This window comes from Piliocolobus tephrosceles, chromosome 5 (genome assembly GCF_002776525.5).
Source record: "Piliocolobus tephrosceles isolate RC106 chromosome 5, ASM277652v3, whole genome shotgun sequence".
Taxonomy (NCBI): domain Eukaryota; kingdom Metazoa; phylum Chordata; class Mammalia; order Primates; family Cercopithecidae; genus Piliocolobus; species Piliocolobus tephrosceles.
Genome location: NC_045438.1, coordinates 105650102 through 105673656, shown reverse-complemented (window position 1 = coordinate 105673656; position 23555 = coordinate 105650102).

The following is a 23555-nucleotide window of genomic DNA, read 5'->3' as shown; positions in this document are numbered from 1 at the left end:
AGGTATTATTCTCATATCTTACCACTGGTTTGTTTTAGAATTTAAAGTTTTATTGCTAAAGCTTAAAACATTAGAAACTATAATGTCTATCCAACAATTTAAATATAGCAACAGATAAACTTATTGCATTAATCAAAATAGAAATCAAGTTAAACAATTCTAAATGTAAACCTTTATATTTAGAGTCCATTTTGAAAATGGTGTGAAACTCATTACATTTGTTTCATATTTAATATCTTTGTGTATTTATATATACTCTATATAAATAGTTTGACAAATTTTGACAAGATTAAAAAATGCATACCATATATACTTTTTAGCCTCCAGAAAAATATGGTTATTTCACATGTAAACACAAGTATAATAATTTTAGAATGGTATTCATTATTTCACACATGTTATACCCTCATAACCTAGAAAATCAAGCAAAAGTTACTAAAAAGAAATACTAGTCTACACATTTCTCTCACCAGTCTATGATCCTAAATAAACAAGTTAAATGAACTCGACTGCAGTTGACTGAAAAGATATTTCTCAGAAATGAGGTATTATTTAGCCAAATTCTGTCTTTGGATTGGGAATAGCATTCTCTCTGGTGGTGAGGGAAAAATAGCCATTTTTTTTTTTCCTTTTCTTGTTTTAATCAGGAGGAGCTTTCACCTCTGTAGTCAACATAATTATTGTATTCTGAAAAAAAAAATAATAATAGGAAAAATGTCCATGTAAATCAGTGGCAGTGTTTTCAGAATACTGGGGGTGGGGGGGAATGTCTCTTCTCTAAGTGGAATAAAGGAATAGTAAGCTGCTGATGACAAATTCTCGTATTTTATTGGATATCATTGATTCAGAATCTTGTTTTGACATCTACTCCAAAGCATTTCATAGAGATGTTTTCAAGCTCCCATTATTTCTGATGGATAAACAGTAATCATTATTATTCCCGCTTTCTTGTGTACAATGCGCTCTTCTCCCAGTCTTGCTACTTTGAAGATTGTCTTATCTTTAATTTTCAGAAGTTTGTTTTTAATTTGTCTGGGCTTAATGCATTTTATTTTTATTCTGTTTGGAGTTTGCTGAGTTTCTTGGGTCTTTGGGTTACTGTTTTTCATCAAATTTGGGGACCCTGAATATTATTTATTCAAACCTTCATGTTTTCTTAAATATACTTTTCTTTCTAGCATACTATTTTGTCTATGTTAGAAAGTTTGAAATTGTAAACACATGCTTGTGGCTTCACATCTTCTTGTTCAATCTGTTGTTCAAATTGGATAATTTATGTTGCTCTTCCTTCAAATGCTTTATATGTCACCTTCAATAAGTTTTTAAGCCTATCAAATACTGTCATTATCGTTTTCTAGACATTTTACATTTCTAGAATTTATTTTTTGTAGTTGAAGTTTACAATTCTAAAATGTCCCATCTGCACCCATTAAAAACATATATTTTTTAATTTTGTTGTTGTTGTTGTTTTTATTGTTTTTTTGAGATGGAGTCTCGCTCTGTCACCCAGGCTGGAGTGCAGTGGCGCGATCTTGGCTCACTGCAAGCTCTGCCTTCCGGGTTCATGCCATTCTCCTGCCTCAGCCTCCCAAGAAGCTGGGACTACAGGTGCTGGCCACTGCGCCTGGCTAATTTTTTGTATTTTTAGTAGATACGAGGTTTCCCTGTGTTAGCCAGGATGGTCTCGATCTCCTGACCTTGAGCCCACCTCGGCCTCCCAGAGTGCTGGGATTACAGGCATGAGCCACCGTGCCTGGCCTAAAAACATATTTTTTAACAATTAAACAATTTTTATTACTTTGAATACACTTTTACTATATATATATATATATATACACATATGTTTAGTATATAAAAGTATATACTAAGTATATACAATATATTTAGTAATAATAGAATGTGTGTGTGTTTCTGTGTGTTTATATATAGATATGCATATATATGTATATATTCTAACTTGTCTAGGATTGATTCATTACGATCTTGTTTGGGATTTTATTCTGTTTATTCTGTTTGGAGTGTACATATGCATGTGCATACTTGGAGTGTGTGTGTGTGTGTGTGTATGTGTATATATATGTATGTGTGTGTGTATATATATATATATATGCATACATACTCTCTCTCTCTCTCTTTCTGTTTGTCTTGCCACAAAATTTTCCTAGAGTTCTTATCTGCTAAATTCAACATTAGGCCTTTGGACATGAGTCGAATTGTCCTACATTTTTTTTTGCTTGTAAATCTTATAGTTTCCAGTTGTCTTCTACGTATAGTGATTTTTGATTGAACATTGGAAATTATAGTTAATATACCATAGAGATTAGATTATGTTATTGTCTTCTGAAGATTCTTAACCTCAGTAAATAGTTAAATTGTTGGATGATTACCTTGGAAGTTTGTAGTCTTAGTTTTATGCCTAGTGCTCCTTAGTGAAGATCTAAGGAAATCATTGTGTTCTTAAATCCTTCCAACTTGGCAGGACTAATCTCTAACCTTTCGTTTATGTATCTTGTCAAGGCTTGGTTTTAGCTTATGTTGGGGCCAGGTATAGTTTAAGTTCTATTCTAGGGTGTGGTTATTATCCCTAAGACCAGATTTGTTGTTATCTCAGATGGATACCAGAGTTTTTTCGTGATATTGAGAATATTTCTCCACCTCAAAATACCCTGAGCTAGGAAGTGCCCCAGCTCTGTTCTTCCTCGAAGACCGTGTGCAACTGTAGCATATATTTCTGTTCCATTTTCAACCCCACAGCCTCACACATCTGATAAGCTTTGAGAGGTCTCATGCTGGGCATGCACGCCTCAGTTCATTGCTCAAGATTTGTAGAGACACCTTCCATAGCTATCTGGGGTGCTCTTATCACCGGGTCTTCCCATTTCAATTATGTGCTCTACACAGACTGGTCATTTCATTTGCTTCTTCTTCTGAACACTTCTGCTTCACATCAGTGTGGCCAATGTGCTCTACTCAGGCACCAGTTCTCTACACCTTGAATGGCACAGGGCCTGTCACATGAAATTTATTTCTCTAGGGAATCTTGGTGTAGTCCACAGCCTGAAAAGAGTAGCATCATATGTTTTACCTGATTTCATAGTTGTTTACAGTGGAAAGGCATTTGGGTATTGAAAAGAAAATGTTGAAAACCATAAACAAAGTTTATTTTAATAAGTAATTAAATTTTAATCTTATTAGGCAAAGATAGCAAATGATGACGTCTTAGTGAAATTTCTATTTATTCATTTTTATGTATTTCAAAATTATAAGCAATATGCATGGTACTCTTAAGTATATGTCAGGCTCCTTGATTTGTACTCTTCACATTTACTGTGCCACTACATATAAAATATAAAACCAATGGTTCTGAAATTTATTGCTTTCAAGATCTCTTTATATTGTTTAAAAAACATAGATCATCCAAGAACTTTTGTCTATAAGTATCATATATTAATATTTAGAAAACAAAAATGACAAAATTTTAAATGTCATAATTAATTCATTTAAATACAGCAGGACAGGCACAGTGGCTCACCACTGTAATCCCAGCACTTTGGGAAGCCAAGGCCAGCATGTTACTTGATCCCAGGAGCTCAAGATCAGCCTGGGTAACATGATGAAACCCTGTCTCTACAAAAAAATACAAAAAATTAGCCAGAGGTAGTGGCATGCTCGTGTAGTCCCATCTATTTGTGTGGCTGAGGTGGGAGAATTACCTGAGCCTGGTAAGTTGAGGCTGCAGTGAGCTGTGATCCTGACACTGCACTCCTGCCTAGACATCGAAGTGAGAGTCTGTCTCTAAATAAATAAATAAATAAAGCAATAATAATTTCACTTCATGTTAACATAAATATTATAGGCTTTATATTTTATGTTTTATGGCATTGCTTTAGGTTTTACAAATCTCTTTAATTTGTGGCTTAATAATAACAGCTAGATTCTCATATTTCTTATGCATTCAGTGTTGCAATATGATATTTGGTTGGATAGTATAAAAAATGTTCAGTATTACACAGGTATAAAAAAGAGAAGTATTTAAACAATATGTTTATATAACTGTGGATATTCTTATTTTATTTTATGCTGGCTTTGACAAGTGATATTTTCCTAAAGATTGGTTGCAATGTGGAATCTGAAATCACATTCATAATTCTTTCATAATCGTATTGTATCTTTGTACCTGTATTGCATTTTGAATACATCTTTTACCCATGCATGCTATGACATCATGCGATTGTCTTCTGGAAATATATTATGTTTACTTAGTTATATAGGTATTTTAAATATTGCATTTTATTAATCAAATTAAAATTATTGAATATTAATTAAATTCTCAGAAGTTATTAATATGCTAAAACTTAGATACTAAGTTCTATATTAGGCTTATTTTAATGAAAATATAATTATTGTATTAGTGATTTGACATTAGGTTTTTCCTACTAGTGCTTAAGTATTATGTGTAGTACTTTTTAGCCTTTACCTTTTTAAGTCAGAAAAGGAAAATTGCTTCTATAAATAATGCAGAACATAATAAATTATTTATGAGTTTCTATCACTATAGCAGCATCAGAGAATAAAGAAACTTAGAATCCGTATGACTGAAACAAAATAAATATTACACATAATCAAAACCTCCTGCACTTTAACTGGTTATACCGTGGATTTGGATGGGATGCCAGTAAACAACACTTGTATTCTTCTCAGTGCCCTTCATGTATTGATGGTACTATTACATACAGGACATTTAAGTCTATGTATTCATAGGATAGTAGACCTGAAGAAGACCAGAGTGATTTTCCATGTAACTTTCTGATTTTGTTCATAAAAAAAACAGAGTTCTCTAGAGATCATTTGACTTAAGGTAATAGCTGGTTAGTCATTCAGCTGACTAATATGGATTAGTCATGGATCCTGGATCTCTGTAAAAGCCACTATTTTACATGTCTCCAAAATAGTAGTTATGGTTGGTTTCAATGTTCTTTAAAAATAGGATGATAAATTTTTTACCTAATTCTATAAATAAATCAAATTGAAAATAAATCCATATTAAACTGGATCAACAAATATTTACTTAAATTTACTCTACTTAAAGTAACACTAGTCTGAGAATATTGTTTTCTTTTATTTATAAATAATGCATGACTGATAATTATAAATAATTATCTGGTGATTTAGTAAGATCATCCAAAGACTAGTATGAGAAAATTAATGTAAAATTAAAATTGCATTTTCTATAACTTAAAGGGCAAATCTCTGACTTCTGAGTTTGTATTTTGGTAAGCTAAATATGTCTGCTTTCATTCACTATTGCATTGAAATATGCAGTAACGAAGAGAAAAAAGTATAAATTTGGAACAACAATTAAATGTGCTTCCTTACCTTGCAGAAAGTAACTCTAAATATAATTAATTAAAGCCAGATTTGAGGAAAAAAAGTTGGATCACCTAACAACAGACTATTCCAGCTGAATGTTTCTCTTGACTGCATAAGAGGATCAAGGCCTGAGACATTGGCTATCATCTGGAGAGGCTCAATGGGGTGGCTGAGTCAAATCTACTCCTTCTTCTTGCTTCACCTCCAAAATTATAATTCTTTTGTAACCATTTACAAGAAATAAGATGGGTAATGCATATGGAATTCTAAATTGTGTATTCAACTTTATGTAAGAGAAGAGAAAGATTACTGTTAGCAGTATATTGTGTATACTTCATTTCCATATTTCAATTCTAACACTGAACTGCAAGCTATTTCACATCATCCATAGAAATATAATTTCAATTTCCTCACAGATTACCTTTAAAGTAGAGTAGCAGATGCCCACTGAGCAGAAGATGGTTAGCAGTGGGCCTGAAAAATTGATATTTTTCTGTGCATACAAAGATGGACATTAAAGGATAACATTATTATTCCTAATTTTCTCCATATTCTAGAAAGCACAGTTGTCTGCTGTGAATGATAGAGTGGAGATAAGATATGGCACTTAGGAAGATTTACTAAGGTTTAGGATGATTATCATAGGCAAAGCATATCATGGATGACCAAGGAGAAGTAAACAGGTTGATAATTGGCATTGAAGCCTTTGCTGATGTTTGAAACTGTATCTCTATGAAAAATCAATCTATTTATCTATTTGACTGTATTTCTACATCATACAGGAACAGAGGAGACAAATAACAGGGTTTAGCACAGGTACAGGGCCCTTGAAGTACAGACTAGTAAAGTAAATGGCTCCAGGATGCTGGTGTAGCACAGAATCATGTCAGAAAATAGAGCAAAATTTAGGCTGAATGTAAGGGAAAATGTGATAGAAGCAGATAACAGGAAAGAATATAGAAAAGAAAATTTCAATGACTTTGAAAAATAAGTGCAGAAAGAACACCATTGTATTAGTCTGTTCTCACATTACTGTAAAGATACTACCTGAGACCGGGTAATTTATAAAGAAAGGAGTTTTAATTGACTCACAGTTCCACATGGCTGGGGAAGCCTCAGGAAACTTACAATCATGGCAGAACGTGAAGGGGAAGCAAAGCGCTTCTTACATGACAACAGGAGAGACAGAGCAAGAGAGGAACTGACAAACACTTTTAAACCACCACATCTTGTGAGAACTCACTCACTATCATTAGGACAGAATGGGGGAACTCACTCCCATGATCCAATCACTTCTCACCAGGTTCCTTCCCTGACATATGAGAATTAAAAATCAGTACGAGATTTAGGTGGAGACACAGAGTCAAACCATATCATTCATCAATAGAGAACTGTATGGAGAAGTTGTAGACATAATTCTGTGGATCCAGACTTATATTGGATCTATATTTTTTATATGTTCATAATGTGGCCATAAAGAGTTAGACATTGGAGTTCAAGAAATAACATGAGAATAGGGTTTTAAATAGGTTACCTAGGTAAGCAGTAAAATCACTCAAGCCCTTGAAGGTGAGCTGAATATGATGGAGAATAAATGCAGAGCCCAGATTCTATAGTGAATGTTACAGTGTAAATGAGCTGCTATTAAATTACCAATTAAAGCAACAAGAAACCATATATTTCAGAGGATCGAGAAAATTGCAAACAAGTAGAAGACCGATATTAAGAAAGTGAAAGTGACCATGGAGGATAACAAGAATGCTGATGCGAATTTTTTTTTTTTTTTGAGACGGAGTCTTGCTCTGCCGCCCAGGCTGGAGTACAGTGGCCGGATCTCAGCTCACTGCAAGCTCCGCCTCCCGGGTTTACGCCATTCTCCTGCCTCAGCCTCCCGAGTAGCTGGGACTACAGGCGTCCGCCACCTCGCACGGCTAGTTTTTTGTTTTTGTTTTTGTTTTTTTTTTCTAGTAAAGACGGGGTTTCACCATGTTAGCCAGGATGGTCTCGGTCTCCTGACCTCGCGATCCGCCCGTCTCAGCCTCCCAAAGTACTGGGATTACAGGCTTGAGCCACCGCGCCCGGCCTGATGCGAATTCTTGAATCAGATAAATCAGGGTTTACAAAGTGATCATCCTCCAGTGTACAGACCCTCAAGAGTTGAGAGTTCAGACATTTTTTTCTTGTGTTATTTTCACATCCCAACTCCTTTCTCCAGATCTCATAGTTGATTTGAATATTCATAACGACCACTGGTTATTTTTTGCCATGCATCCTTAAGCTTAAGCCTCAAATAGAGTCAGCAGTCTCACCAATTTTGAAATTGATATCTGATACTATGCACTGTAGTCAGGAAGGAGTTGAAAATGGTGAAAAATATACAATATAGTTGGTAAAGTATATAGTTAATTGTACGAAAAGTCCAAGAGTGACTTGAGTCTGCTTTAGTTTAATATTAACAAGGAATTACAAATAAATAAAATATGTGCTACTTGACTAAGAGTTATTGGAAAAAATCAAAATTACCTCATGCATTGTAAAGAAAAAAGAGGCTTTTTAGTAAGTAAATGGCAATTTTAAAAGGCTAGTTACTAGATTAATAAATACAATAGATATATTTATGCTTTATTTGATATCTAATACTAAAACTAAGTTCAGAGTGGTCTTATGAGCAAAATGTGTTACCAATATTAAAAAATACAAACAAACAAATAAACAAAAAGAATTAATTATGAACTACATTTATAGGAATGTACATTAAGGCAATAGAAACAAGAGGAAAACTCATAAAGGAATAATATATATTATTGCATAATGTATGTATACTTCTGAACCAAAAATAAAATGAGTAGTCAAATGAAGCTAAAAACAATAAATTATTTATAGCAAATATACACTCTGAATGTTTTCAACAAATTAATGAGACACATTTTTGGAGTGGAAAAATGTGTCAAAATATCAAAGAGAAAAAATGTCCTGGAAAACATAAATTTATCAACTATCTATCTATCTATCTATCTATCTATCTATCTATCTATCAATGGCCAATGTAAACAATAGAAACAATTGTAAACAATTAGATAATTTTATGTTCCAAAATGCTGAAGGTATTGTTTTTCTTCTTTGTATTTTAATAAATATAAATCTTGGGCAATTTAGAAAGTTCAAAGTTTTGAGTAGTAACTTAGCATTAAAGGATTTATCCTAAGAAATAAGTAGACATGAAAGTTATAAATTACATGAAAGACTGTTGTTTTGTAGCATTATTTATGTTAATAAAATTTGGACATAATTTTAAAAATTATGTAGTAGTACGAAGGTGAATATATTTTTTCTGTATATACTTGTAATCAAGGAATAAAATGATTGCCCCAAAGCTATAAATGTATTTCTCACTAGATGGTGGAATTATAGATGCCATTAATGTTTCTATGTGTCTCCTCTTTTTCCAAAACTCATATGGGTCAAAGCAAAAAGAGGAAGATGGTAAATTTAACCTAACTTCACTAATAATTACAACAAATGCAAATGATCTAAACATTCTATTAGGAGATCTATATTTTCAGTTTGGTTACAAAAGATGAATCAACTATACATTGCCTACCTGTGGTTTAAATATAAAAAATGCAAATAAGTTAAAAGTGGAGGATGAAAAAAGATATTACTGTACTAACATTAAGCAGTGGAAAACTAGAATACCTGTATTAATATCAATCAAAGTAGACTTCACAGGTAAGACTATTACCAGTAATAAAGAAAATAATGTTATGACAATATAAGGATTATTGATTAAAAAGATACAACAATTCTAAATATCTACAGTCCTAATAACAGAAAATCAAGGAATTTATAAAGGAAAAACGAAGAGAGCTGCAAAAGGAAATAGACGAATCAAATAATTTTATGAAATATAACCAATATATTTTCTTCAATAATTAATAGGACAAATAATCAGAATATCAATAAATACAATATAGATGACTTTGAAAACACTATCAATTTGATTCAGTTGTCATATATAGAACACGTCGCTCAAATATAGCAGGATATATATTTGTTTTTAATGCACATGGAACATTTACCTTGATAAAATATTTTTGGGGTCATAATACAAGTCTCAGTAAATTTTGAAAGACTCAAATTATACAAATTTGTTCTCCGATTGAGATAAAATTCAGTTAAATATATTTAAAATATTCATTAAAAATTACTAAATAGTTGGAAACCAAATGACACTCTTTTAAATGATCTATGGGGGAAAAAAACCCAGAAATTTGAAAGAGAATTAGTGAGTATGTTAAAGTGAATGAAAATTAAACTTCAATATATCACAATTTGTGGAGTGCTATTAAAGCCGTACCTTAGGGGAATGTTTATATCACTTAATATCTTTACTAGAAAATAAGAAAGCTATCAAATCAATAACATCAAGATTCACATAAGGAACTAGAAAAATAAGTGCATATAAAGTCAACATAAGCAGCAGCAGCAGAAGAATTAAGATCATAACATAAATATTTGAAATAGAAAATGAAAAGTAATTAAGAAAATTCAATGAATTCCAAAAGTCATACTTTGAAAAGATAAATAAAATCGATGTATGTCAATTTCTAATGAGTCTGAGAGAGAGGGAATGAAAAAGAGAATATTTTCCAAATCTTCCTTATTTCCGAAATAAGAGAGGTAAAATCATTACAGAGTTTTCAGATATTAAAATAATGATAGAAGAATATTTTGTACTACTTTATGACATTTAACAACTTTGAATAAATGAAGAGATACTTTGAAAGACACAAAGGCAAGTAAAGCTCACTAAAAAAGGTAAACATAATCTTTAGTAAAATACATACTAAAAAAAATAGCCAAATATGGGCTAAAAAAAATTGCAGTTTAAAGCTTCCTGATAAAAAATCTCAATACACAAAAAATTTTACTGGTGAATTCTTCCAAATATGTGTAAGACTAATACCACAAATTATACATAAACTTTTCCATTAGTGTAAAGGTGATTAAATACTTCCCAACAAATTTTAAGGGGCCAGTTTTATCTTGATTTTAAAAGCAGATAAAGTTTTTAGAAGAGACTAAACTACAGATCAACATCTCTCCTAAATATAGATGCAAAAATTCTTAACAGAATTTTAGATACTTTAATCCAAAAGTAAATGAAATATAATGTATTGTGATCAAGCTGGCTTTATTATAAGAATGCAAAGTTGTTATAAATTTAAAAATTAATGTAAGTCACCATATTACAAAAACTAAAAAGGACATTATTATAGATGAAGACATTTTAGAGAATCCAACATTTATCACTGATTAAAACTTGCAGCTATTAGGAATAAAAAAATTGTTTTAACCCTATAAATCACATTAATAAATATTCTATAGTTAGTATCATATATCATATTTAATTGTAAAAGACTGAGTGTATACTAAGGTTAAAAAAAGCACAGAGGCCGGGCGCGGTGGCTCAAGCCTGTAATCCCAGCACTTTGGGAGGCCGAGACGGGCGGATCACGAGGTCAGGAGATCGAGACCATCCTGGCTAACCCGGTGAAACCCCGTCTCTACTAAAAATACTACAAAAAACTAGCCGGGCGAGGTGGCGGCGCCTGTAGTCCCAGCTACTCGGGAGGCTGAGGCAGGAGAATGGCGTAAACCCGGAAGGCGGAGCTTGCAGTGAGCTGAGATCCGGCCACTGCACTCCAGCCTGGGCGACAGAGCCAGACTCTGTCTCAAAAAATAAAAAATAAAAAATAAAATAAAGGGTTTCCTTGTTCTTTTTTTTATAACATTTGAAATTATAAAATGCAAAAAAAAAAAAAAAAAAAGCACAGAGATGTCTACTCATGCTGCTTCCATTCAACATTATACTAGGACAGTTATATTGTACAGTGAAGCAAGAAGAAATAAAAAGCATTCAGATTCTAAAAGAAGACTGAGAAGATCAAGTCTTTATTTGCCAACAATATAATCTTCTATGTAAAAAAACTGTAAAAATCCACAAAGTAACTTATTAATGAAATCCACAAAATAGAATTAATAATTGAGTTTAACAATGTTGGAGGATACAAGATAAATATTAAAAAAAAGAAACAAGAAAATAACATTGTAAAAGTCATACTATTTACAATAGCCAGAAACAATAGGAATATGCAAAAAATCTGACAGAAGACATAAAAGATCTCTACAGTGCAAAATAGTTCTGTGTAAAATGAAAGGCAACAAGTAAACCCATAGATAGATCGTGTTCGTAAGTCAGAAGATGTAATATTTCTATATGTCAATCCTCCAAAAATAGATCAATACATTCAAACCTCATCTCTACTAAATAAGAAGAAGATATATATTTTTGGTGAAATAATGAGGAATGGATTGTAAGAGTGGAATGAGCCCAGTTTAGTTATCTGCAGGGTTCAAATAAGTTAACAGGGACAGTAGAATAAAATGTTATTGCTTTTGTTGATAATTAACTTAGTCATTCATAAATTTGAGCTGCCATAACTTACATGACTTCCTTTTCATTACTCAATAAAATATTAATATCATTGATAGTGAAAAAATAAAAATAATTCTAATAAATCATGTAGACAAATATAAAATCTAATAAAAATTACTGAAACAATTACAACTTTTTAAATATATAATTAAAACTATTAGGATGTTTTCATATTAAAATGCTTTTATGTAACAAAAATTTCTTGAGCATATGTTCTGAACTGAGTACATTCTAAGCACCCAGAATATATTCAGATATATACATATATAGATAGATATAAAAATATTCAATTATAAGATGATATAGTGAGTTTGGGGTATGCCAAGGTTCACACAGATACTAAAGAATCATACTAATTTTTATTTTAGAAATGTTTTCTGTTAAATTCTAATTATAGAAAATTTACTCAGAAATAGAAGTGCTCAGATGAATAACTTGAAAAACACAATAAAAAATTATAATTTGGGCCCTGTATGGCAGCTCACACCTGTAATCCCAGCAATTTGGGAGGCGGAGGCATGTGGATCACTTCAGATCAGGAGTTCAAGAGCAGCCTTGACAACAGGGCGAAACCCCTTCTCTACTAAAAATACACAAAATTAACCACCTGTGGTGATGTGCACCTGTAATCCCTGTTACTAGGGAGGCTGAGGTAGGAGAATAGCTTGAACCCAGGAGATCGAAGTTGCAGCGAGCCAAGATCATGCCACTGCATTCCAGCCTGGGTGACAGAGTGAGATTCCATCTCAAAAAAAAAAAAAAGGAAAGAAAACTTCTAATTTTCACACACCTTATAAAAAAAAAAAAAGTGTGGTGTGTTGGGGTAGACTTTGGAGAACAAATATAAATAATTCAGTTCTGATCCAGTTGAGTTTCAGGTACTGTGGACCCTTCAGATAAATGTGTACATTAGGCCACATGGTATGGTGGCATAAAATGCAAGGGTGAGACTTCAACTGTATCATGAATTCAGGAGTTATCAATATTAAGATATCAAGAGAAATCAATAAAAGGTAGCAATCCTCTAGCTTACTCAAGAGGATCAGTTAGATAAAAAATAGAAGAGAGCCTAGGACAGCTCTAAGAATAGAGATGTAAAGAAGGGATACAACAGGTAAAGACAGCAACAGAGACTGAAAAAGCATGGTTCAACTCGTAGAAGGGAATGTATGTATTTCAAAACCCTATTGTATTAGTCCATTCTCACACTGCTATGAGGAAATACCCAAGACTGGGTGATTTATAAAGGAAAGAGGTGTCTGATTCACATTTCCACATAGCTGGGGAGGCCTCAGGAAACTTACAATTATGGATGAAGACAAAGGAGAAGCAGACACCTTCTTCACAGGGCAGCAGGACAGTGTGAGTGCAAGCAGGGGAAATGACAGATGCTTATAAACCTTCAGATCTCATAAGACTCACTCACTATCAAGAGAACAACATGGGGAAAACCATCCCCATGATCCAATTACCTCTACTTGGTCCACACTTGGGGATTATAATTCAATATGAGATTGTAGGTGGGGGGACACAGCATAACCTTATCAACTATATAATCTCAAATTATTTACATGTAAAAATATGCTACACACAGTTCTCAAAGTCAACATAAATATCTAATTAAGTATTTTAACTAAGATATGTTTATTCATATAAAAAGTAAGTTCCATGGATACACTTATGGCATTTGATTTGTGCAAAATATTGAGCTTCAATAGAAAGTAAAAAAATATTTATTTTATAGATTGTTATTTGTATTCATATTTGTTTCTACATGATCTTAAATGTGAAACATAATTTTCCTGAGAAAAAAATAAGAAAACATTTCAAAGTAAACTAAACAATACCAGAGTCAACCCATAGTTTTTCAAAAGAAATATAATTCTTTGAATTTTTGAGCAAGTCACAGGTTTTAGAGAGAGAGAATTAATATTACATTTTATTTTTGTAGTTCTAGATGTCTTAAATTATAATTATTGTAGCAGTGCTGCAAATTTCATTCTGAAATATGCTCCATTACTGAAATCAGAAGCTGATTTTTAACTAAATTGCCCTAGAACACTCCACAAACTCATTTTGTCCAGCAGGGATTTTTAAAAGGATTCTTATATGACAGTCATTATCTGCTTCCCGTTGGCAGCTGCCCTTTTACAGAAACATAGAATTTGTGATATCCCCATGTGACTCTTTGTGTGTGTGTTTCTCTGGCTGATAGAAAAAAAAAAAAAAAAAAAGAAAAGCTAACCTTATGTAAATTAAACTTGAGGAAATAATGATTCAGAGTTTAAGAACCTATATGCCAAGTTTCAGGGAAAAGCAAAAGTGTTATAAATCATTCAAAAAGGGGGATTTACAGTGGAAACAACAAGCTAACTTTAACCAGTTTCTCTGTTGGGTGCTTCTCTATAGAACGGTTATAATAAATCATGCAATGAATAAATAGAAAATAGAATTCTTTTAACTTCCTCAGGATAAGCTCCTGAGACTCCTTTCTGACTTTGTGTACTTATGCATGCACATCTCTTTTTTTTATCACAGATATTTTACACTGTATTGACTGCATCATACTTAACATATTCCAGCAAACAAATTTTTCATCTGTGTATGATCAGATGGATATTCAAATCCTATTTTTTATTTTAATTTGTTATATTATACATTTCTGCACGCAGTGCCTGGGTTTCAGCGCACCTTGCTGTAAGAAAACTTACTGTTACCAAGTTATCTTTAAAGAAGCTACTGAGAGCAGGTTTCAAATAGCTTCAAATGCCATTTTATTTTATTTTTTAAACTGAAATACTATTTAAAATACATATTCTTCCAAAATTTTGGCATTCATTTCTTGGCTTATTAGAAATATTCTACGTCTTTAATTATTGTTGCTAAATTCTCTTACAAAATAACTTTGCTTAAGAAATGATCTAAAATGGACTTGTGCATTTTTTCAGTACCACGGCAGGATTTTCCACTCCTATTTGTATTAATCAAAAGTTTGTAGGTTTTTAGGAAAGAAGTAACCAAGCAAATAAAGCAAGTGATTACAGGGACTGGACAAATAAAATAATGAAATAAGGTGAAAACAGCGAGGAGATAAGAAGAAGGATATATGGTGGCAAAGATAAATAAAATAAATTGGAAGAACTATGAAGAAAAAAAAAAAAAAACACGATAAATTGTCTTTCCAGTAAAGGAATCTTTCTATTTAATCTTCTGGATATTTTGTATACAATTACCACCTGAGAAACTAGAACAGTTATAAGAAGCATTAGAAAAGGAAGACAAAAGAGTAACTAAAAGGAAAGACAAAATTTAAATTCATATATCTCAGATTTCCCAAGAGACTTGAAAATCACTTAGCGGCATGAGCTACCTTACTATAATTAAAATTACTTTGGAAGGTAACTTCTTGCTTATGCAGCACCTTAGATGCAGAAAAGTATGATAACCTCGCCACCTACTTTTCAATTTAGAGACCCTTTTATTAAGTACCTAGATATAATTGTTTTCCAGGGAAAAGTAATTGTATCATAATTTGTTTCAAATTTTCAGCCAAAGAATAATTTTGCACTAGCTAAAGCGGAACATAAATGAGCCTTTAAGCAGGAGATGTGCTCATCTTTAAAATGGGGGATTTCGGCACCAACTGATTTGTTTTTCTAAGACCAGCCCAGCGAGCACAAAAAGAACCAGTGGGTAGGCAAGTGCAGGAGCAAAACTGCACATTTATTTTTGGTCACTTACGGTGTGGGGAAGAGGTCTGTCCGCCTCTGGCAAAGAAGGCCAGCAGAGTCCCCAGGTGGCGCTCTCCGATGGAGTTCCTGCAGTCCGGACAGACATCGGGACAGGAGTGAGAGACTCAGGAAGGCGGCGTGGGACCCTGGCCGAGAGTGGCTTTTCTAGGAGTGGGCGGGCAATAGGCGGGGCACGGGCGTGTGGGGGGTTGGGGGGCGTTCCGCAGGTGCGACCAGGTAAATCTTGGTCTCTTCGGATTGACGTCACCTGGCGCATGCCCAGTTGATCTGCACCTTCCTGGGCGCCGGCTGCATTTTCGGCGCGGGAAAAGTTGGCGGGGAGGGGATGAAGAACCCCGAAGTGCACCATCTTGCCTCCATTCATCCAAACAGGTACCTAGATATAATTGTTTTCCAGGGAAAAGTAATTGTATCATAATTTGTTTCAAATTTTCAGCCAAAGAATAATTTTGCACTAGCTAAAGTGGAACATAAATGAGCCTTTAAGCAGGAGATGTGCTCATCTTTAAAATGGGGGATGAAGGGCATAGTGTGTAAAAGAGCCTTGTATTTTCTGGGCGTACAGCTTCCTAAACTTAAGAGGTCAGGAAAGGATATCTACTCTGGCTGCATGCATCTATCAAGTTTGCAGTAGGTAAACAGGAAGAGCCTTGGGAGGTTCACCAGTTTGTAATTCTCTTCCATTGTTTACTCCAGAATAGGAGGATAAGAAGTAGAGAGAAATGCTAGGGAGGCACCAAGATCAAAGAAAATAATTCAGTGAAACAAAGGGAAAAGGCCACATTATTCTCTACTTCGACATGCTGTGAAATTTAGCAAAGAGTGGAGGATAGCAGGAGGGAGAGAGAGGAGCATCCTGCATTAGACTGTTGTATTAAATTCATTGAGGCATTTGACTAGATTCGCGGGCAATTATGTATTCTTGAAGTGACAAGATTTGAATTTATGTACAACTTAACAGCCTACATAATAAGAAAAGACTGTCCTCAATCTTTCTATGTGATTTAGTTTGTAAACAACATCCAAAAGTTTATTTTGCTTTAATAATGTTTATACCTAAAAAATAAAGAAAACCAGAAAGAAATACTCCTGGTTAATTGTAAGGTGTTACTTCACACAGTAAGATTTAAGTTCCTCTTATCCATTGTCAATACAACATGCAGCAAGTGAAGTGGAAAAAGCAACTGACTGAGAATCAGGAGACCACGGATTTCATCTTGCTGTTGCCACTAATTAGTTGTCTGACCAAGAGTATCCCAGTGTCTCCAAATTTGAATTTTCTCATCTGTAAAATGAGGAAGTTGTTGATATATAAAGCTCTTTCTGGTGCTAAACATTTATATGCGTTTCATTATCTGCTGGCAGCATAGATAGATTTACATTGACCTATCCATGTGTACTTTCTGTTCCTTTCGTGAGTACTACTATTTATATATCCCAGTAATGTTACCTGGCAATGGTTATGTATATAGTCTGTACGACAGAAGGAATCAAAATGATCTGTTCAATAATCAGAATCCTCACCATAGCCAATGAGCAAAAGTCCCAATCAACCAAGTTCCCTGGTGATATTGTGATGCCAATGATTCCTTAGGGATGTGTTTCCATGCATGTCTATTTCACTGAGTATGAACTACATCCACACTGAAGTAATCAATTAGACTTTCCATTGCAATTAGACAAAATATATTCTCTTCAAAGCAGAATGATTGAGAGCTTGCATTGCTTTCTCAATGATGTCTTTATGATACAAATAGGAAGGATGGAAAAAGATCAGTGAATTAAGGAGATAAATCATTACCCATGGCATTGAGAGTACTCGTGTGAACTAAATTAACATGGATAAACGTACTTAGATATTAATGTCCTACCTAAAACAAACAAAAGAAAACAGATCCCCCTACCAAAAAAACCCAAAAAGGTAACAGAAATGTTTATGATACATATGAACAATGAATATGTTATGGAATCCTGGGATCATTATAATTGTTATTGATATTACATTGACTGTGTAATTCCAAGACATTGTTTAGATCTTATCTCCTAAAATCACTAGTATGTCTGTGTTATAATGTCTTGTGTAAATGTTGATATATTGCAGATAGATTTTATAATGTGTATTTAATTTGTGTTGCATTTAACAAACTGAAAATTCTGAATGACAAATATACTTGTTAATAAAACCTCTAAAATATGTTACACATAATGGAGTTTGGCCATCAGTCTATTGACTTATTTATTTAAGACACATTGTGTAGGAGAACAAAGTTATGAATTTGAAACCAGTGTGAATTTTATATTGCGTTGTATGATTATGAACTTGATTATCGGTGATTTCAAAAGGTCTTTTTCAAGTGGCTTTCTTTTGTTTAAAAAAAGAATATGAGAGAATGTGGATAAGTCAATAGACGTTCACATAATTTATTATGCATGAAAGGATAATAATGGATCATTAGTGACATAAAATTCTAGTTTGCATTTGTAAAATGCTGAATAGACTATGTAGTTTAGTCCTTCTTTACCCATTGTCTGTGGATCAGAGAAAACAAACGTTTCTTCTTTTTTAATCTCCATTTTTTTCTCTTAATACTTCTCTCCTAGGATTTCTGGTACGTAATTTAAATCATTTACCACACTAAAATAAAATTTGACTTGAAAAATACTGCTTGAACCCAACCTCATTACAGATGAGATCAGTGAGCTCTAGAGAGTTAAAGTGACTTTCTAGCATCAAACAGTTCATTAATAACAGAGCCACTGTTGTAACCTAGGTCTTGTGACTTCAAATGCAGCAATTTATCTTTTAGCCTTCAGACATTTATCTTTTGGTCTTTGTAGAGTCCAAAATCAAGACCAATTATTTATAATGTAATTCTCTTTTGGTATTCAAAATCTTCATTTTATTCTGGAAGCTAGAACTCATTTTTTTTTTAAATAAATTAGGAGAGATAAATTTGCACCCATGGCTAATTTAGCTAAGCTATTTCTATTTATCTGGCTATTTCTAAGATGAAATCACTCAAGTGAGAAAGAAGAAGCTAGGGATTTCAACAATAAGAAAAGCAGATCCAATATTCTAAAACTTTTGCTGGTTAGCCATGGAGAAAGGAATAAATGGCAGGCTCATGTGTTAGTATTCATCTGATCCTAAGTGTAAATTGTGATACCTTTACATAGGGTAACCTGAGAGAAGGATCTCTATGTAATTACTCACCTGAATCTCAAAAAACAAAAAGTGCTGTCAAGATTTTTCAAGTAGAGAGAGACAGAATCACTAGTAAATTTTACAAAAGTAAACGTCAACTAACAGAACCATTTCCATCCCTGAATCCAATGTACAATGGAGACATAAGGAATGGACCTATTAAGAAAGCAGGTAAAAGGGCAGTGGACTTCCAAATTTCCAGTAGGGCAGGTTATATAAAATTCACAATGTGAAGGAATAATGAGAGACCTGGTATTAGAAAATTTTAAATGAAATAGTTAAATTAATAAACTCAGTATATTAGATCTGACAAAGAAACACTGGCTAATTCTCAAGAAGCCTCTCATGTTGGCCTTTGTCTAGTTATGCACAATCTAGAATCTGGCCGAGTGCTTCTCAGAATTTGTACCCAGAAACTTTGGCATGTGCAGAGTGAACTCATATAAACTATATTTAATAAAACCACTTAAACTAAAATCGCTGCCTCCTGTAGTAGAACAACGTGAAAGCAAACACAATTAAAAACTTGATTTATGAGTGTATAATCAGTACTAAGTATGTGATAATGTGTACTTTCCAATTTGTGTTTTATTTTAATATCATCTTACACAAAAGGCACAAAAGAGATAAAATGAACTTTTAATGGCATCAGGATAAAGGAATGTGATCTATCATCACATTGGGTACATTATTATCAATGTGAGTGGACTATCCAGCATCTGATGGCTTAAAAGATACAGGCCAATTTTCAACTCTGATTCTCATTTTCCTTTTAAGGCTAGTCCATTCATCAAGTGCCAGTTGTCAGAATGACTTGCTGCATGTCTTTTGGATTGTCTCCATTGTCAGCCTCTGAGCTGATTCATGCTTTAATCCCATGGATACATAAGGTTATATGTAAAAATGGAATAATATGCTTCCCTAAAGCCTCTTTGTAAGATGCTGGAACAAAAGAGGCACTGTTTGGTACTGAAGTAAGAGAATATAGCAGTAGGAATACTTTTTTTCTTGTCCCCCATTTCAAAACTGGTGGAAAGTGCCAGCATTCGGAATTGTAGGGTTCATATAATGGAATATTTGGTATCAAGCAGGTGGCTGGAGTGCACCAGTCAGGCCCTGTTGGAAGTCATAATAGCCAGGAGGACGTTATAGTTGATCCTGACTTATTTTCTACCATGATAGACCAGAATTCTTCATTAGCAGGTGTACAATATGTCTAGGCATCCCTGGAAGCATGTTGAGAGTGTTGTGTTGAGGATAACCAGTTGGAACAACAGCCTATAAAATTAGATTATCATTAGATGATCATTGGTAATACCATTGTTCCTACCATCAAAAATAAGGGGAATTAATTTCAAGGTATTTAAGTTCAAAAGAACACTCTGTATCTTCTTGTATCAAACAGAAACTCACATGATATACCGCTATTCCCATTTGTATGTGACAACACGTTCTGCAGCTGACTCCTTACCCCAAGCCCTGGAGAAATCATCAGTGTTGAGCAGTTCATGAGAGCATGGCAGTGTAAAGGCTTATGTGGGATTTGGGGCAACAGTCTGAAAGGTAACACCCTGCTTACTCTGGGCTTTTAGGCTAGGGAACTAATCCCCCAGAGTCTTTTGGCCCTAGCAGAATTGAATACGCTTCCTGCAACTGTTCACCAAGTTGATATTTCAGTCAATATCAATTGTTAGGAATAAAACAAGGTCACATTCCTGCAACTCCAGGCATAGTGGAAAATATTTACTAAATTTGGTTAGCCCTGATGAAATTTTTAAACAGTTTCAAACAAAAATGCTAATTCCATTAAATACTGATGACTGGGACAAAACTGCCATTCATGAATCTAGAAATACATTTTTTTTTAAAAAATTGAGTACTATACTCAAAAAATAATTATTAAGTTTATTTAATACTCTTCTGATTATCATATAGTTTAAGTCCCTATGAAAAACACTGACAGTGCTCAAGCACAATGCACTGTTGTAGTTAGTGGAATACTACAGTTCTTTTATGAATTCATATAGTTACAAGAACCAGATTTAAGATTACCAAAAATCAGTTATATTTATACTCAAATGTGTTTATGCCACTTGAAATTATTATAGTACTTAAATATAATTGTTATGGCATTTAATATAAAAATGATAAAATATATGAAGGGAAATCACACATTTTATAAAATGTTTTATGTTTAATAAAAATGAACAGTTCAAAAATCTACTGAAGGAGAATAAGATAGTTTTAGAACATTTTTAAAAAATAAGGGATTCTGCACACAATTTGTTTCATAAATTAAGTTTTCATTTATTTTTTAGACATTGTGACCAGAAGTCGTAAGTCTCATTTATTGCAATTATGGGCTTTGTAAGAAAAATGATAGAATCCTATTCATGCAAAATATATTCTAAGTGAAGACTAAACTTCACAACACTAGGCTGGTTAATTAATTACTATTTATGCATCTTTTAATTCTAAATGAAAATATCAGATATTCTTATATTCTTTGTCATGTTTTCTTGCTTAGAAGAGCTTTTAAGTTTACTGATAAAACAACTACTTAGACCACTCAGTTCAGGTAGAAAAGCCTCTGAATAAGTATTCTACTATGGCTTGTGAAATCTTACCTGAAGTATTTTACTTACTGTTTTTATTTTTTCATACATTAATATAGATATAAAGTAGGAAGATATACTAGTCTATATTAAACAATTCTTGCTCTAGGGAGCAACAATTCTTTATATTCAAAACATTAATTTTCACCAAGATGGCCAAACAGGAACAGGTCTGGTCTGCAGCTCCCAGCATGATCGATGCAGATGATGGGTGATTTCTGCATTTGCAACTGAGGTACCTGGTTCATTTCATTGGGACTGGTTGGACAGTGGGTGCAGCCCACGGAGGGCAAGCCAAAGCAGGGCAGGGCATTGCCTCACCCGGGAAGCACAAGGGGTCAGGGGATTTCCCTTTCCTAGCCAAGGGAAGCCGTGACAGATTCTACCGGGAAATTCAGGACACCCCCCACCTTAATACTGTGCTTTTCCAATGGTCTTAGCAAATGGCACACTGGGAGATTATATCCCGCACCTGGCTCAGCAGGTCCCACACCCACGGAGCCTTGCTCACTGCTAGTACAGCAGTCTGAGATTGACCTGTGAGTCACAGCCTGACAGAGGGAGGGGAGTCCACCATTGCTGAGGCTTGAGGAGGTAAACAAAGCAGCCAGGGAAGGTCAAACTGGGCAGAAACCACTACAGCTCAGCAAGACCTGTTGCCTCTGTAGAGTCCACCTCTGGGGACAGGACATAGCTTAACAAAAGGCAGCAGAAACTTCTGCAGTCTTACACATGCCTGTCTGACAGTCCTGAAGAGAGCAGTGGTTCTCCCAGCACAGTGTTTGAACTCAGAGAATGGAGAGACTGCCTCCTCAAGTGGGTCCCTGACCGCCCCCACCACCCTGTGTAACCTAACTGGGAGACACCTCCCAGTAGTGGCGGACTGAACCTCATACAGGCAGGTGCCCCTCTAGGACAAAGTTTCCAGAGGAAGGATCAGGCAACAATACTCTTCTGAAATATTTGCTGTTCTACAGCCTCCTATGGTGATACCCAGGCAAACAGAGTCTGGAGTGGACCTCCAGCAAACTCCAATAAACCCACAGCTGAGGGTCTTGACTGTTAGAAGGAAAACTAACAAACAGGAAGGAATAGCATCAACATCAACAAAAAGGACATCCACATTAAAGGACATCTGTAGGTCACCAACATCAAAGACCAAAGGTAGATAAAAACCACAAACATGGGGAGAAACCAGAGCAGAAAAGTGAACATACTAAAAACCAGAATGCCTCTTCTCCTCCAAAGGATTGCAGCTTCTTGCCAGCAATGGAACAAAGCTGGATGGAGAATGACTTTGATGAGCTGACAGAAATAGGCTTCAGAAGGTTGGTAATAACAAACTTCTTGGAGCTAAAGGAGGATGTTTGAACCCATTGCAAGGAATCTAAAAAACTTGAAAAAAGATTTGAAGAATGGCTAACTAGAATAAACAGCATAGAGAAGACCTTAACTGACCTGATGGAGTTGAAAACCATGGCATGAGAGCTACATGATACATTCACAAGCTTCAATAGCCGATTCGATCAAGTGGAAGAAAGAGTATCGGTGATTGAAGGTTAAATGAATGAAATAAAGCTAGAAGAGAAGGTTAGAGAAAAGTGAGTAAAAAGAAATGAACAAAGCCTCCAAGAGATATGAGACTATGTGAAAAGACCAAATCTATGTTTGATTGGCGTACCTGAAAGTGACAGGGAGGATGGAACCAAGTTGGAAAACACTCTTCAGAATATTATCCAGGAGAACTTCTCCAACCTAGCAAGGCAGGTAAACATTCAAATTCAGGAAATACAGAGGCCACTACAAAGATACTCCTTGAGAGGAGTAATCCCAAGACACATAATTATCAGATGCATCAAGGTTGAAATGAAGGAAAAAATGTTAAGGGCAGCCAGAGAGAAATGTCGGGTTACACATGAAGGGAAGCCCATCAGACCAACAGTGAATACCTCAGCAAAAAATCTACAAGCCAGAAGAGTGTGGGGGCCAATATTGACCATTCTTAAAGAAAAAGAATTTTCAACCCAGAATTTCCTATCCTGTCAAACTAAGCTTCATATGTGAAGGAGAAATAAAATCCTTTACAGACAAGCAAATGCTGAGATTTTGTCAGC